The sequence below is a fragment of the Rutidosis leptorrhynchoides genome, chromosome 1 (assembly GCF_046630445.1).
Source record: "Rutidosis leptorrhynchoides isolate AG116_Rl617_1_P2 chromosome 1, CSIRO_AGI_Rlap_v1, whole genome shotgun sequence".
Lineage (NCBI taxonomy): Eukaryota > Viridiplantae > Streptophyta > Magnoliopsida > Asterales > Asteraceae > Rutidosis > Rutidosis leptorrhynchoides.
In genome coordinates, this window is record NC_092333.1 from 648,821,095 (window position 1) to 648,836,193 (window position 15,099).

Here is a 15,099-nt window from a genome sequence, read left to right on the forward strand (position 1 = left end):
TCTACATAAGTCTGTCAAATGACGTCACGGCTCGCAGACACTCTATTAACCTGGGTGGTAAGATCTTTTCTCTCAATGGTTAGCAAATCAACATTGGAGGTAGCAACAGCAAGCTCCTCCCTTAGAACCCTGTTTTTCTCTTCATAATCAACCTGCAAAGTCAACAGATCAACTTTCTTCTTTTTCAAAGACTCAATAGTGGCCTCAGCTGTTTTCAGCGCATCATTGGCTACTTTAACCTGTGTTTCAAGAACCTGCACCCTCTTCTGCAACTGCCCGGACATGTGAAGAATTGCGCGATGAGTGCGCTCGGGGCTCAGCCTGTCGCAGTCCCTTGCCCATGTTAAAAATGATAGCTGCGTGTCGAAGTTTAGCTTTTGATCCGGTGTCATCTTCTCTAACTCTTACCTTATGACGGCAGGAGCATACCCCTGCATATACAGATTTTGCTCAAGCGCGGAACGCTTGGACACATTTAAAATAGCAGCCAAGTTGTCCACTTAAATTGGCACGTATCGATTGTCGTTCAAAATCGGGGCTCGAACAAAAGGGGTGGCGGTAGCTCGGTCGGCAGCAGGAGTTGAATAAGAAGGAGTAATCATGGAAAGTGAAACAGGGGTGATTGGTTGAACATTAGCGACTGAGGGCACAGGGGGTGCATGGGCAGTAGATGGAATAGTAGTAGAAATGGTAGGCTCCACATCCTCATCAATATACACAACTGGCAAGAAAATTCCACGATCAGGCATGAAAAATGTAAGATATTAACTTTAGAAAAATAAATTAATTTATATTTTACCTTCGGAAGAACTTGCAGCTCTACTCTTCTTGATGGGAGGGTTGGGGCGCACAGAAGAGCGGCGCTTCGATGTAGCCTGATGTGACTACAATGGTACGATTGAAACAGATGGTTTTACTCGTGCGGTGTCGTTAGGTCGCAGGACGTCAGATTCAGTTGATCAGGGTAGTAAAAAGTGGTTTTGTTTATTTATATTATGCGAGGCCTAAATTTACTTTTACTTTCTAAGGTGTAGAAGGTGTAAGTTAACCTAGTGTCATATTTTTGAATAGATTAACGAATTGAAAATCAAGTGGATAATTGTCTTTTATTTAAATTACCTAGATAAGGATAGTAGTTGGTTTAAGCTAAAAGTCCTAAGTGCAGAAAAGTAAATAAGTGGAAGGATATCCGGAGTATGCAGATCAAGGAAATATTGACCAAGATATCAGTGTTGGGTTAGGGAAAGGTAATTATGCTTATGTTAAGGCTTATGCTTGGAATGATATAGATCTGGTTGGATGAGCCAATTACACATACCTACTTGTCTCTAAACTCTCGGAGTTCTCTTTGAGCAGTGAAAAGTATGTCACTTGGTTGTATAATTGAAAGGTAGCTATACCTCGGAGGTTATCCTTAGTAAATTACTAGGTTTATTAGTGAGTTGAGCTCTAATCCTAATCCTCGTTATCAGTTTGGTTAACTGAATAACAACGTGCCGTGTTGATTGAACACTGATCACAAACGGAAGGAGTCTGTCGGTTTAAGTTGGCAAAACCTTAAATGAAAACTAACAACCATTCCATCATACTAATAAGATCATATCAGTTCAAGCATTATACAGCATTACAGTCGATATACTGAAAGTAAAGCAGATAGAAACCTAATAAATACCTAAACAGTTGATATGACTTAGTCCTAAGGCAACAATCAAACAAGAACATGCAATAGGCTTGGGTCATACATTGAAGGCACTAACTAGATCTTAACAGCTCCTAAGAAGTCTCTTCGGAATAGTAAATAGGCATACTAGGTCATTCATATCTCAATTCCTAAGTTCCGTGTCCTAAAAGCGCATTAGATGCCTCTCGGGAACTCCGGCCCTACCGAGTTCATAGAATCTTCGGATACTGTATAACCAGGGGTCTTAGTCCTATGAAGTAGCTAATTTCATATAGGTGGACAAGTCCTGATCACAACCTAGGTTGGTCAATCCTTAAGATGCTAGCATACAAATATATCAGACTTCCTAGTTCAGTATTACGACAGTAATCGTACTAAATTAACATAATTACGCTAACCCAAACTTCTATCATGGCAACATACAGATTAATCAAACTATCATGGTAATATCGGAACGCATTATTAAACATAAAAAGTAAGAACACATGTTTAATACAAAAGACAAGCGTTTCGGATAAAAACCTAAAAAGCAGAAGAAAAATGCCCGAGATCGCAGGGACTCGCCGGGATATCCTCCAGAAAATAAAAGCTAAGCTAACTACTACTAAAAACTAACTATAAGCTTGAAAATATAAAGTGAATTACAAATTGAGTGTGTGTTGAAATGGATGGAGAAAGCCCTTTAAATAGACTTGGATTTTGCCTGCAAACGGCTGGCAGGCCGTTTGGCAGGCTGTTTGCAGGGGCCGTTTACCAGGTCAAGCCGTTTACAGGGGCCGTTTGATCAGGGCATGTTGCAATCCGTTTGTGAGCTAGGCAGGCCATTTGGCAAGCCATTTGGTCTGCCTGGTCAGCTGATATTCACTGGATCGTAACTTGATTTCTTGTCTTTCACCGTTTTCGCTGTAGAATCTTCGTTTTAGCTCCGTTTTATTTGATTCATTTTGCATCGCCTTCGTAATTACTTAATCTACAAAATCAACCGACAAAGCGATAATTTTGCCGATAAAGTTTGGATCTTTATTGTTCTAGGGCTTAATGTTGGGGGTAAAAACGTGACTTTTTGGCCGATATCAAATACCCCACATTTAGCTTTGCTTGTCCTCAAGCAAAAAGCGAGAATATAAGGTTCTTTCTAATAGACTATCCCTTGCCCATCCGTGGATCTTTTTATTATGCCTTCATCAGCTGTTGTCACATCTTTCGAAAGTATTAGAAAAAGTTTCGAGCTTCGATGATTTGGTCGCTAGATTTCAATTGCGTCCATAGTGAAAAAAGGCGTACTTTCCAACTCTCAGATGTAGAGTATACATGATCAGGCTCCTCACTAGCGGATCACTCATATCACTCAAGTGTTTAGGGTGTCCTAATCTAATTGTATTGTTGCTCAGAAGCCAGCCGTGTAACAGTTCTCATCATAGGCTTGGTAAAGCATCGATATCTCCACCGATTAAGTAAGGACGGCACTAATCTTCTTCCTAGGCGTTCTTTCAAGAGGAAGACGGGTTGTAGGGTTTTTTTGGAAATTTCTATGGATTGGTGAAAGGTATCCAGATCTTTTGATTTAGAGAGAATTGATAGACTTGATTCTTCAGAGTACCCATTTTTGGATAGAGAAGGGCTTGGAATCCGTAAAAGTTTCTTTGGAAGAGGTGGATTTTGCTAAGACTTTGTCTAGAATTTGCTTTTGCTCCTCCGGTATCCTTCTTGGGGCAACTTCTTGGGTTTTTCTTTGCCTTTATTTCTAGAGACTTTGCTCTTTCAACAAGTACATTTTTTTTAGCATACCCTTTCTTTATAACTTTTGTCTTTCGTTCCTGGTGCCTAGAGATGAAGTGATAATCCACTGAAAATAGGTCTTTAACCTATCAAAAACAATCAGAGGTTCGGAATCTTTTAACAAGTGCTTTTGAAGCGAATTTGATCAATCTATCTCTTCATTAATCTCTGGATCTTTTGATAAATGGAAAGGGGAATGAAGGTGGTAGTGTATTTTTGGGAGTGAATTTGGGGTGAATATTTCTGATTCATCAACTCTTTATGTGAGTTGGTCGGTTTAAATTGCGTGGAGTGGAAATGGAAACGGATGGCTTTTTGTCTTCTCTATTCAGAATGATTTCGGAAGGAGTATCACACCTGCACCACGTATGGTGCTTACTAACCATTGGTCCCGAAACGTATGTAAGAACCAAGTTCTAACTTGAACCGTACACCGGCACGCTCATCATTTGAAATGATAAAGTACTGTAGATTTGATGGGTCGTACAGATACTTTGGGTCCAAGAATCCTCACTTTTTAGGAGTAGGGGTCGTGCTTGATCATGCGTAGCCTTTTACATATTTTCATAAAAGTAATCTTTTGACACAAAACATAAGTTTCAGCTTAATCGTTCCATTCTAGTGAATGTTCCGAAAACTGATTTCTAGCAATTTTATTGGATCTTTTGGGTAAAAACAAGGTAAGAATTTTTTTGAAATCACCCAATATCCATTGCTTAGTTGCTTTTTAGACAAAAGAATTTTTCAAAACTTGATGTTTTACGATTACTCGTCCTTTAAACCTTTACCCAATACCCCACACTTAGAAGAACATTATCCCTAATGTTCTCTGAAAAAGATATTTTAATACTTATAAATTAAGGACATTGTCTTCTAAAATTTCTAAGTTAGTTACGGGGGTGACCCCACACTTAGAGATTTTAGTGCGTAATAATTGAAATGGGTTTGAGGAAGGATGACTTTCCTATGGTCATGTTACTTTCCTAGTGTTGGGCCTTCCTACGGTCGATCTCCTAATTGATGGAAAGGACCAGTCTCTTTTGATAAAATTTCTGCATGAAGAACAAAAAGAGAAAGGCAGCATTTCCACTATATATATATATATATAGCTTTTTATTACAATGCTTTAAAAAGATAAAACTAAAAGTAAATAAAGTAAAGTAGTATATGAAATACTATCCTGGTCAATGTGCTGAGTGGTGTCTGCGAAGTATCCATGAAGTCCGAAGGGATCATCATCATCCTCTAGTCTCAGCAAATACTTAAGTGGTTGCCCTACATCCAACTCAGGTCCTAGTAGTGAATCCAGACAAAGGTCTGACAGCCACTCCAGGTGTGACAAGCTCAGGAAATGATCCTCATCAGGGATGTTCCCGGTAATCTCAAAAACCTGGGCCGTGGGTGGCTCAACTGATATGGGAATAGTGACTAGGAGACAATCCTCAGGTAGCTCAGTGACTGGGACTGCCTCGGCGACTGGAGAAGGTGAAACGGCTAAGACAGGCAGCGTGATGGGACCGGGAGTAGCATGTGCTGGGATGGCAGCTGAAGCGACTGAGTGAACTGAGATCGGTGTGGAACTCCTTGGGGTAGCTTGATGTGTCGACTGAACACAGTGCGCTAGCCTGAATGATGATGGTCCCAGAGTACTACGTGGCATCCCCTCGCACTGAAGGTATGCTCTAAGAGCTCGATAAAGCCTCTGCTGGTCTCTGAGTAACGCCCATGTAACATCTGGGTCATTCAAGGTGGCTCCATAGTGTATCACCGTCTGTGGTTCATATGTCTCTAGTGGCTGTGTATACTCAGCAGGTCTCCTAGCTAATCACCTGGATCGTCGAACAGGAGGTGCTGGTGGTGCTGTGCCAATATCTTCCTCAACGCTCTCCAATATCAATCGCCTTGGGTCTAATTTCCATGTTGATGGCCTGTTCTGATCAGCACTGCTTCCCGATGAGTGAACTCTAGGAGTCCTTGATATGCTACTAACGGACGGTTTTATTTATACGGTGTCGTTAGGTCGCAGGATGTCCGATTCGGTAGCACACAGTGTCTTCGTTTATTTATATTTTACGGGGCCTAAATTTACTTTTACTTTCTAAGGTGTAGAAGGTGTAAGTTAACCTAGTGTCGTATTTATTTTTGCTAATTAACGAATTGAAGATCAAGTGGATAATTGTCTTTCAGTTAAATTACCTGGATAAAAGATAGTAGTTGATTTTAGCTAAAAGTCCTAAATGCGGAAAAGTAAATAAAGTGGAAGGATATCCGGAGTATGCAGATCAGGGAAATGTTGACCAAGATATTAGTATTGGGTTAGGGAAAGGTAATTATGCTTATGTTAAGACTATGCTTGAAATGATGTAGATCTGGTTGGATGAGCCAATTACACTGACCTACTTATCTCTGAACTCTCAGAGTTCTCTTTGAGCAGTGAGAAGTATATCACTTGGTCATATAATTGAAAGGGAACAATACCTCGGAGGTTATCCTCAGTAAAGCACTAGGTTTATTAGTGAGTTAAGCTCTAATCCTAACCCTCGTTATCAGTTCAGGTAACTGAATAACAACGTGTCGTGTTGATTGAACACTGATCACAAACGGAAGGAATCCGTCGATTTAAGTTGGCAAAAACTTGAACAAAAACTAACAACCATTCCATCATACTAATGAGATCATATCAATTCAAACGTTATACAGCATCACAGTCAATATACTGATAGTAAAGCAGATAGAAACCTAATGAATACCTAAACAGTTGATATGACTAAGACCTAATGCAACAATCAAACAAGAACATGCAATAGGCTTGGGTCACATAGTGAAGGCACTAACTAGATCTTAACAGCTCCTAAGATGTCTCTTCGGAACAGTCAATAGGCATACTAGGTCATTCATGTCTTAATTCCTAAGTTCCGTGTCCTAAAAGCGCATTAAATGCATCTCGGGAACTCCGTCCATACCGAGTTCATAGAATCTTCAGATACAGTATAACCAGGGGTCTTAATCCTATGAAGTAGCTAATTTCATATAGGTAGACAAGTCATGATCACAACCTAGGTTGATCAATCCTTAAGATGCTAGCATAAAAATCTATGAGATTCTTAGTTCAGTATTATAACAATAATCAGACTAAATTAACATAATTACGCTAACCCAGACTTCTATCATGGCAACATACATATTAATTAAGCTATCATGGTAATATCAGAACGCATTATTAAACATAAAAAGTAAGAACACATGTTTAATACAAAAGACAAGCGTTTCGGATAAAAACCTGAAAAGGCCGAAGAAATATGCCCGAGATCGCAGGGACTCGCTGGGATATCCTTCGGAAAATAAAAGCTAAGCTAACTACTACTAAAGACTAACAAAAAGCATGAAAATATGAAATGAATTACAAATTGAGTGTGTGTTGGAATGGATGGAGAGAGCCCTTTAAATAGACTTGATTTTTGCTTGCAAACGGCTGGCAGGCCGTTTGGAAGGCCGTTTTTGGAGGCCGTTTGCAAAGGCAAGCCGTTTATCGAGCTCGTTTGCTCTGACCATTTGGCAAGCCGTTTACCATAATGGCAGGCCGTTTGGCAAGCCGTATGGCAAGCCGTTTGCTGGCCTGGTCAGCCCGATTTCACTGGATCGTAACTTGATTTCTTGTCTTTTACCGTTTTCACTCTAAAATCTTCGTTTTAGCTCCGTTTTACTTGATTCTTTTTGTATTGCCTTCGTAATTACTTAATCTACAAAATCAACCGAAAAAACGATAATTTTTCTGAAAAAGTTTAAATCTTTATTGTTCTAGGGCTTAATAATGGGAATAAAAATGTGACATTTTGCCCGATATCAAATACCCCACACTTGGCTTTTCTTGTCCTCAAGCAAAAAGCGGGAATATAAGGATCTTTCTAATAGATTCTCCCTTACCCCACCCGTAAATCTTTTTATTATGCCTTTATCAGAAGTCGGCACATCTTTCGAAAGTATTAGAAAAAGTTTCGAGCTTCGATAGTTTGGTCGCTAGATTTCAATTGCATCCATAGTGACAAAGGCGTACTTTCCAACTCTCAGATGTAGAGTATACATGATCAGGCTCCTCACTAGAGGATCACTCATATCACTCAAGTGTTTAGGGTGTCCTACTTGTATTGTCTCTCAGAAGCCAGTCGTGTAACAGTTCCAATCATAGGCTTGGTAAAGCATCGATATCTCCACCGGTTGAGTAAGGACGGTACTGATCTTCTTCCTAAGCATTCTTTCAAGAGGAAGACGGGTTATAGGGTTTGGTCAAAAATTTATGGATCGGTGAAAGGTATCCAGATCTTTTGATTTTTGTGAGAATTGATAGATTTTGATTCTTCAGAGTATCCATTTTGGATAGAGAATGGCCTAGAATCCGTAAAAGTTTTCTTCGGAAGAGGCGGATTTTGCTAAGACTTTGTCTAGAATTTTCTTTTACTCTTCAGGCATTCTTCTTTAGGGCATCTTCTAGGGTTTTTCTTTGCCTTATTCATAGAGACTTTGCTCTTTCATTATCATTTTTTTTTCGGCATACCCTTTCTTCATAACTTTTGTCTTTCGTTCCTGGTGCCCAGAGAGGAAGTGATAATCCACTGAAAATAGGTCTTTGACCTATCAAAAACAATCAGGGGTTCGGAATCTTTCAACAAGTGCTTTTGAAGCGAATTTGATCGATCTATTTCTTTATAAATCTCTGGATCTTTTAATGAATGGAAAGGGGGTGAATGTTAATGGTGTATTTTGGGAGTGAATTTGGGGTGAATATTTCTGATTCATCAACTCTTTATGTGAGTTGGCCAGTTTAAATTGCGTGGAGTGGAAACGAAAACAGATGACTTTTTGTCTTCTCTATTCAGAATGATTTCGGAAGGAGTATCGCACCTGCACCACGTATGGCGGAGCTCACTAACCATTGGTCTTGAAACGTATGTCTGAACCAAGTTCTAACTTGAACCGTACGCCAAAACGCTCATCAAATGAAATAACAAAGTACTATAGATTTGATGGGTCATACATATACTTTGGGTCCAAGATTCCTTACCTTTTGGGGAGTAGGGATCGTATTTGATCATGCGTAGCCGTTTACATATTTTCTTAAAAGAAATCTTTTGACACAAAACATAAGTTTCAGCTTAATCGTTCCGTTCTAATAAATGTTCCGAAAACCAATTTCTAGCAATTTTATTAGATCTTTTGGGCAAAAACAAGGTAAGAATTTTTCGAAATTACCCAATATCCATTGCTTAATTACTTTTGGAAAAAAGAATTTTCAAAACTTGGCGTTTTATGGTTACTCGACTTTTAAAACCTTCGGCCTAACCTTTACCCATTACCCCACACTTAGAAGAACATTGTCCCTAATGTTCTCTAGAAAGAATATTTTAATACTTTATAAATCAAGGACATTGACTTCTAAAATTCTAAGTTAGTTGCAGGGGTTACCTCACACTTAGAGATTTTAGTGCGTTATAATCGAAATAGGTTTGAGGAAGGATTACTTCCCTATGGTCGTGTTACTTTCCTAGTGCTGGGCCTTCCTACGGTCAATCTCTTAGGGACCAGTCTCTTTTGATAATATTTCTGCATGAAGAACAATAGAGAAAGGCAACATTTCCACTATATATATAACTTTTTAGTACAATGCTTCAAAAAGATAAAACTAAAAGTAAAATAAAGTAGTATATGGGATACTATCCTGGTCAATGTGCTGAGTCGGCGTTGCGAAGTATCTGAAGATATCATCATCATCCTCTAGTCTTGGTAAGTACTCGAGAGGTTGCCCTATATCCAACTCAGGGCCTAGTAGTGAATCCAGACATAGGTCTGATGGTAACTCCAGGTGCGATAGGCTCGAGAAAGGCTCCTTGTCAGGTATGCTCCCAGTGATCTCAAATGCCTGGGCCGTTGATGGCTCAACTGAAATGGGAATAGTGACTAAGTGACAACCCTCAGGTAGCTCAGTGACTGGAACTGGCACGGTGACTGGAGCAGGCGGCGTGATGGGAATAGGAGTAGCATGTGCAGGCATGGCAGCTGAGGCAACTGAGTGAATTGAGGCCGATGTGGAACGCCTGGGCGTAGCTTGTCGTGTCGGCTGAACACGGCGCGCTAGCCTAAATGAAGACGGGCCCAGAGTACTACGCGGCATCCCCTCGTGCTGAAGGTATGCTCTAAGAGCTCGATAGAGCCTCTGCTGGTCTCTGAGTAGTGCCCATGCAACATCAGGGTCACTTAAAGTGGCTACATAGTGTATCACTGTCTGTGGCTCATATGTCTCTGGCAGCTGTGTGTGCCAGGCTGGTCTCCTGGCTAAACGTCTAGATCGTCGAACGGGAGGAGCTGGCAGTGCTGTGTCAATATCCTCCTCAACGCTTTCCAATATCAATCGCCTTGGGCCTAATTGTCCTGTTGATGGCCTGTTCTGATTAGCACTGCTTCCGGATGAGTAAACTCTAGGAATCCTCCTCCTGCGAAGTGGGATGTAAACTGAAGCTCCTGAACTTGGCATTTTGCCTGAACACATTCAACAAACTTGTAAGTACTAAGCGCAAGTACGGTGCTTAGTTGTTAGTACACAGAGATAATATCTTAAGACTGAGAATAATTGAAATAAAAATAAATAAAAGTAAAAGGATAAGCAAGGGGTGCCTCCCAAGAGCGCTTTGTTTATCAAGTCGTTACAGCTCGACTTTTCCTTGTCAGATCTTCAGAATGGATCAAAGGAGAAGAGGTGCTCCTCCTTATCGCGGTCTTCTAGATAAGCTTTCAACTGGTGGCTGTTGACTTTGAAGTTTCCGGTAGGTCGTTTGTATGGGAAAAGCATACAACTTTGATGTTTTCCAGTGAAAAAGCTTGTACAACTTTGTATGGGCCACTCCATCTTGATCGAAATTTTCCAGCGAACATCTTGAACCGAGAATTGAAGAGCAGAACTTTTTCTCCAGGGGCGAACTTTGTAGGAATCAATTTTGCATCATGCATAAGCTTTGTTCGTTCCTTGTAGATGTATGACGTTTAGTATGGTTGGTCTCTTAATTCGGCGTGCTCGTTCATTTGCATTTTCTGATGTTTTGCGGTAACTGAGGGATCGAGGTTGCAGGTCTTCAGCACCCAGAGAGCTTTATATTCAAGTTCCAGCGGAAGGTGACAGGCTTTTCTATAGATCATGCGGTAGGGTGTAGTTCCTAGAGGATTCTTGTAAGCAGTCCGGAATGCCCACAGAGCATCATCTACTTTTTTGGCCCATTTATTTCCATGATGGCCAACAGTTCATTCTAAGATTCTTTTGAGTGCTCTGTTTGTGACCTCTGTTTGTCCGTTAGTCTGCGGATGATAGGCAGTGGATATTTTGTGGGTAACTCCGTATTGTTGCATCACCTTCATAAATTGGGTATTACAGAAGTGTGTGCCTCTATCACTTATTATAGCACGGGGAGCTTCAAATCTGCAGAAGAGTCTCTTCAGGAAGTTGGTGATGACTTTGGCATCATTAGTTGGAAATGCTTGGGCTTCGACCCATCTGGAGGCGTAATCTACTACTACGAGGACATATTCTTTCCCATTAGACTTTGGGAATGGGCCCATGAAGTCTAATCCCCATATATTGAAGATCTCGCAAGCTTGGATATTAGTCTGAGGCATCTCATTCTTCATAGAGATAATACCTTGCCTTTGGCATGCGTCACAACGCTTTACAAGCTCTTGCGCATCTCGGAATATAGACGGCCAATAGAATCCTGATTCGTAGACTTTTCTTGCGGTTAAATTTTGTAATAACCCGACTTTTTACATTAACTTTTCGTTAAAAACTTAACAACTGTTACTTAAATTTACAATTTTGTATGTAATTTTTTTTTATATACTATTATTAATATTGGTTATATGTTTTTTTAAAAACACTACGGTTAGTGAAAATGAGAAAAATATACTTTAAGACAACAAAACGTATGATTATTAATTTTAACCAAGGTCATCATAAGCACCGTCTATTTTCACACTTAGGGAACTAAGGTCATCATAAGCACCGGCGCTTTGGACTTGAGCATTACGAGTAATTGGGCGTTCTTGATGCCATTCATGAGAATAATCGGCTAGCTTCTCGATTATCTCATAAGCCTCTTGCTCGGTTTTGTCCATGAGTGAACCTCCGGACGCTTGATCAATGGAAATTCGGGTTGCAACATCACAACCCTTGTAAAAGATTTGGACTTTTTGAAAGGTATCCAAGCCATGGTTTGGACAACCTCTTAGCATTTTGGAAAATCGATTCCATGCTTCGTACAAGGTTTCCATCGGCTTTTGACAGAATTGGGTAATTTCGTGTTGGAGTCTCGCGGACTTAGAAGCTGGAAAATATTTCTTAAGAAATTTTTCCAACATACCATCCCAAGTTTCTATCGTAGCCTCGGCCAATGAATCTAACCAACTTCGTGCTTCCCCGTGGAGTGTCCATGGGAAAATTCTTAAAAATATGGCCTGGTCAGTGTCTGGTTTAAGTTTGAAAAGAAGACATATCTCTTGAAAGAGACGAATATGTTCGTTTGCATCTTCATTTGGACCACTACTAAATTGACACCTGTTATTAATCATTTGAAGAATAGGTCCTTTTATTTCAAAATTTATCTCACCAGTGGGTGGAGTAATAGCACTACCTTGTCCGGTTCGGGTTGCTTTCATCTTAGCCGCCATTGATTGTCTTGGTACCAACGGTCTTTCTCCTTCCATTTCAAAATTTGGGGGTTGAACGGGTTTACCAAAATCTGAATATCGAGGCTTGGTTGTACTTGATTCTGAATCAAAAGTTTCTTGCTTTGATGAAGATTCAAAAAGTTCAAGTACTTCTTTTGGAATTCTACCAAGCTTTCTATCAGGTTCCGTAAACGGTGTAAGTAATGGAGATTCTGAACTTCGGGTATGTGGCATATGCAACCTATAATCTGTCAATCACACAACTAACAAAAACTATTAAACATACCGATTCTACAAGATTATTCAAAGACTATTAATAAATTAAAATAATTAAGAAACTACTTAATCACAAATTAGTTAATAATTCTATTTTGACACAAAACTGTCCCCGGCAGCGGCGCCAAAAACTTGATGTGCGAAAAGTGGTATATGAATTGTTATATGAAATAGTATGGAAAAATACCGATTAAAGATGGCTACACACTAACGGGCAGTGTACCCGATCGTGTAGTAGTATAGTAACTGGTTTAGTTCCGTGTATCGTTCCAAGGACAGTTGTATTAGTCAAACTAGAATTATAAACTATATTATGATTAACTAAGTAAATGAAGCTTAAAGGTACAAGTTTTATGTTTTGGTGGCTATTTAACAATTTAGCCAAATCAGAGAAGGTTAAATGTAAAAACAATATTTTTGGTCTGTTAAGTTTATAAGACGAAAATAAGTGCAAAGAAAGCAAGTAAGATAGTTTTGATATCAATTTAAGGAAAAATGCTCATCTAGACTTTTTACCCTCGATGTTGAATATTATTTAGGATTAAGACCGGATTGATTGGTTATGCACGAGAACTAATTGATCGGTTCACCAAGAGTAGTCTTGAGTAAACACTCAAATGGGATTACAAGATGCAAGTGATGTTCTTGTCATCTAAGACCTCCTATTTGTAATCAACTAATTCAACTAGTCTAAAGACTTGAAGAAAGATCAAGTCAATGGTGTGTTGATCATGATCCACTCCTATGTCAACTTATGATTTAGCCTAGTTCATTTCCTTGGTCCGGTTAAATGCTCAATTCACCCAACCCAAGTAATCAATTTAGTGTGGTAATAAGATCCCTATAAACGTAACTAGATAAGGCAAATTACTAACACCTATTAGTTATATGGAATCGAATAATGAAAATATGTATAACATAATCTAGGGAATTGATCGTTCACCTATATAACTACACATATCAATTAGGCTATCTGAAAGTATCTACAAGAGTCGTTCTTACATTCCTATGTAAACTAACCATTTGAACTCAACTTATCCCTTTTGGTAAAAGATGGATAAACACATGTCACTAGGTGAAAATCAATACATTAATTTAAAAGATGATGTTTCTTAATCAAATGAACATATCAATTAGTTGAATCGAAAGGATTAAGCTTTAACAAGAATGGTTCTTGTATTCATACATCAAACTATCGTGCATAATAACAATCAATCAAAAGTAAACATTCAACATCTCAGTTATTTATCTAGATGAACATTATAGAGTTTAGCCAACAATCATAATTACAAACAAAATAACAATCAACTGATAAGTAGAATTCATTGTTGGAGAACAAGAAAACAACCTAATAGAGAATGAATCTTGGATGGAGAAGGTTTTGATCTTTGAAGACTTGATGTTGATCCTCTTCCAAGAGCTTGGAGTTCACCAAATTTGCTCCCAAAATCGTCTCAGTAACCTCTGGTTTCGTATGTGATAAAACAGTTCCTCAATCAGTAGGTTTTAAAGTGGAGAAAGTAGGTCAAAAGGCAAAAGTAGGCTGAAACCTACTTTCGGACGGCGTCCATAATGCTGGACGGCGTCCCGTTGTTAAGGGCTGGACGGCGTCCTAAAAGCCCGGACGGCGTCCCAGTTTGAAAGGAAGGACGGCGTCCCACATTATTGGACGGCGTCCCGATGTACTGAAAGTTGCTGTTTCGTTTTCTTTTCAATCTTCTTTCATTTGGACGAAGCCTAACACCTTTGGAATCTTGTTTTACCATTTTAGAGCATAAATTAGACCTTAACTTGTATCGGGATCAACCAAGGTCATAAATCATCAAAACTCTATATAAATTGCTCTCCGATACAAATTTGCACATCTTGGCCTATTACTTGTAGAAACGCCTTCATTATCCTTGATTCTAGAGCATTTTTACACGATATTGCGATAGATATATATGATGTTATTAAGCAATATCAAAACACCCCACACTTACACCTTGCTTGTCCTCAAGCAATTCTTTCTTTACAAAGTAGAACAATATCAAACACAATCACACAATATAGATTACAAACATTACATAAATCACTCGAAGCACACGAAACACACACGTTGATATGAAACGCAACTCACGCTATATGAAACACACGCTTTAAGTATAACATACCTTTATTGTAATCACACTCATGCTATATACACAATGGAAACACACACACACATTTTTGGGAGATTAGAGCCAAGTATCTGAAAAATTTGATCCTACGGAAATCAGGACCTTATGAAAACGTTTTATGGTTTTTGAAAATATCATGCTAGTTTTAATACTAGGCACGTTTTCCGATTTTTTCGGATTTTCTGAATTTTGAAAAAATGAGTGCGGGTTTCCCGCTATTGGTCAAGCCAATCCCTCCCACAGTACCTAACACCACGCGATGCCGGTAAGAAAATAATGTGCTTAGGAGGATACACATTACGTCTGGATATCATTGACAATTATGAGGTAATCATCTAATCCGTTAAATCAATCATGAAGATTGAGGTTCATCAGTCTTAAAAGCTGATATCTTACCTTTCCGGAGGTTATCCACTGGGAATCTGATCAATTCACTGACATTTTGTGTATCATGGTGCGCTTCCCATTTTACTAGTAAATCTCCCTCATTGAGACAAA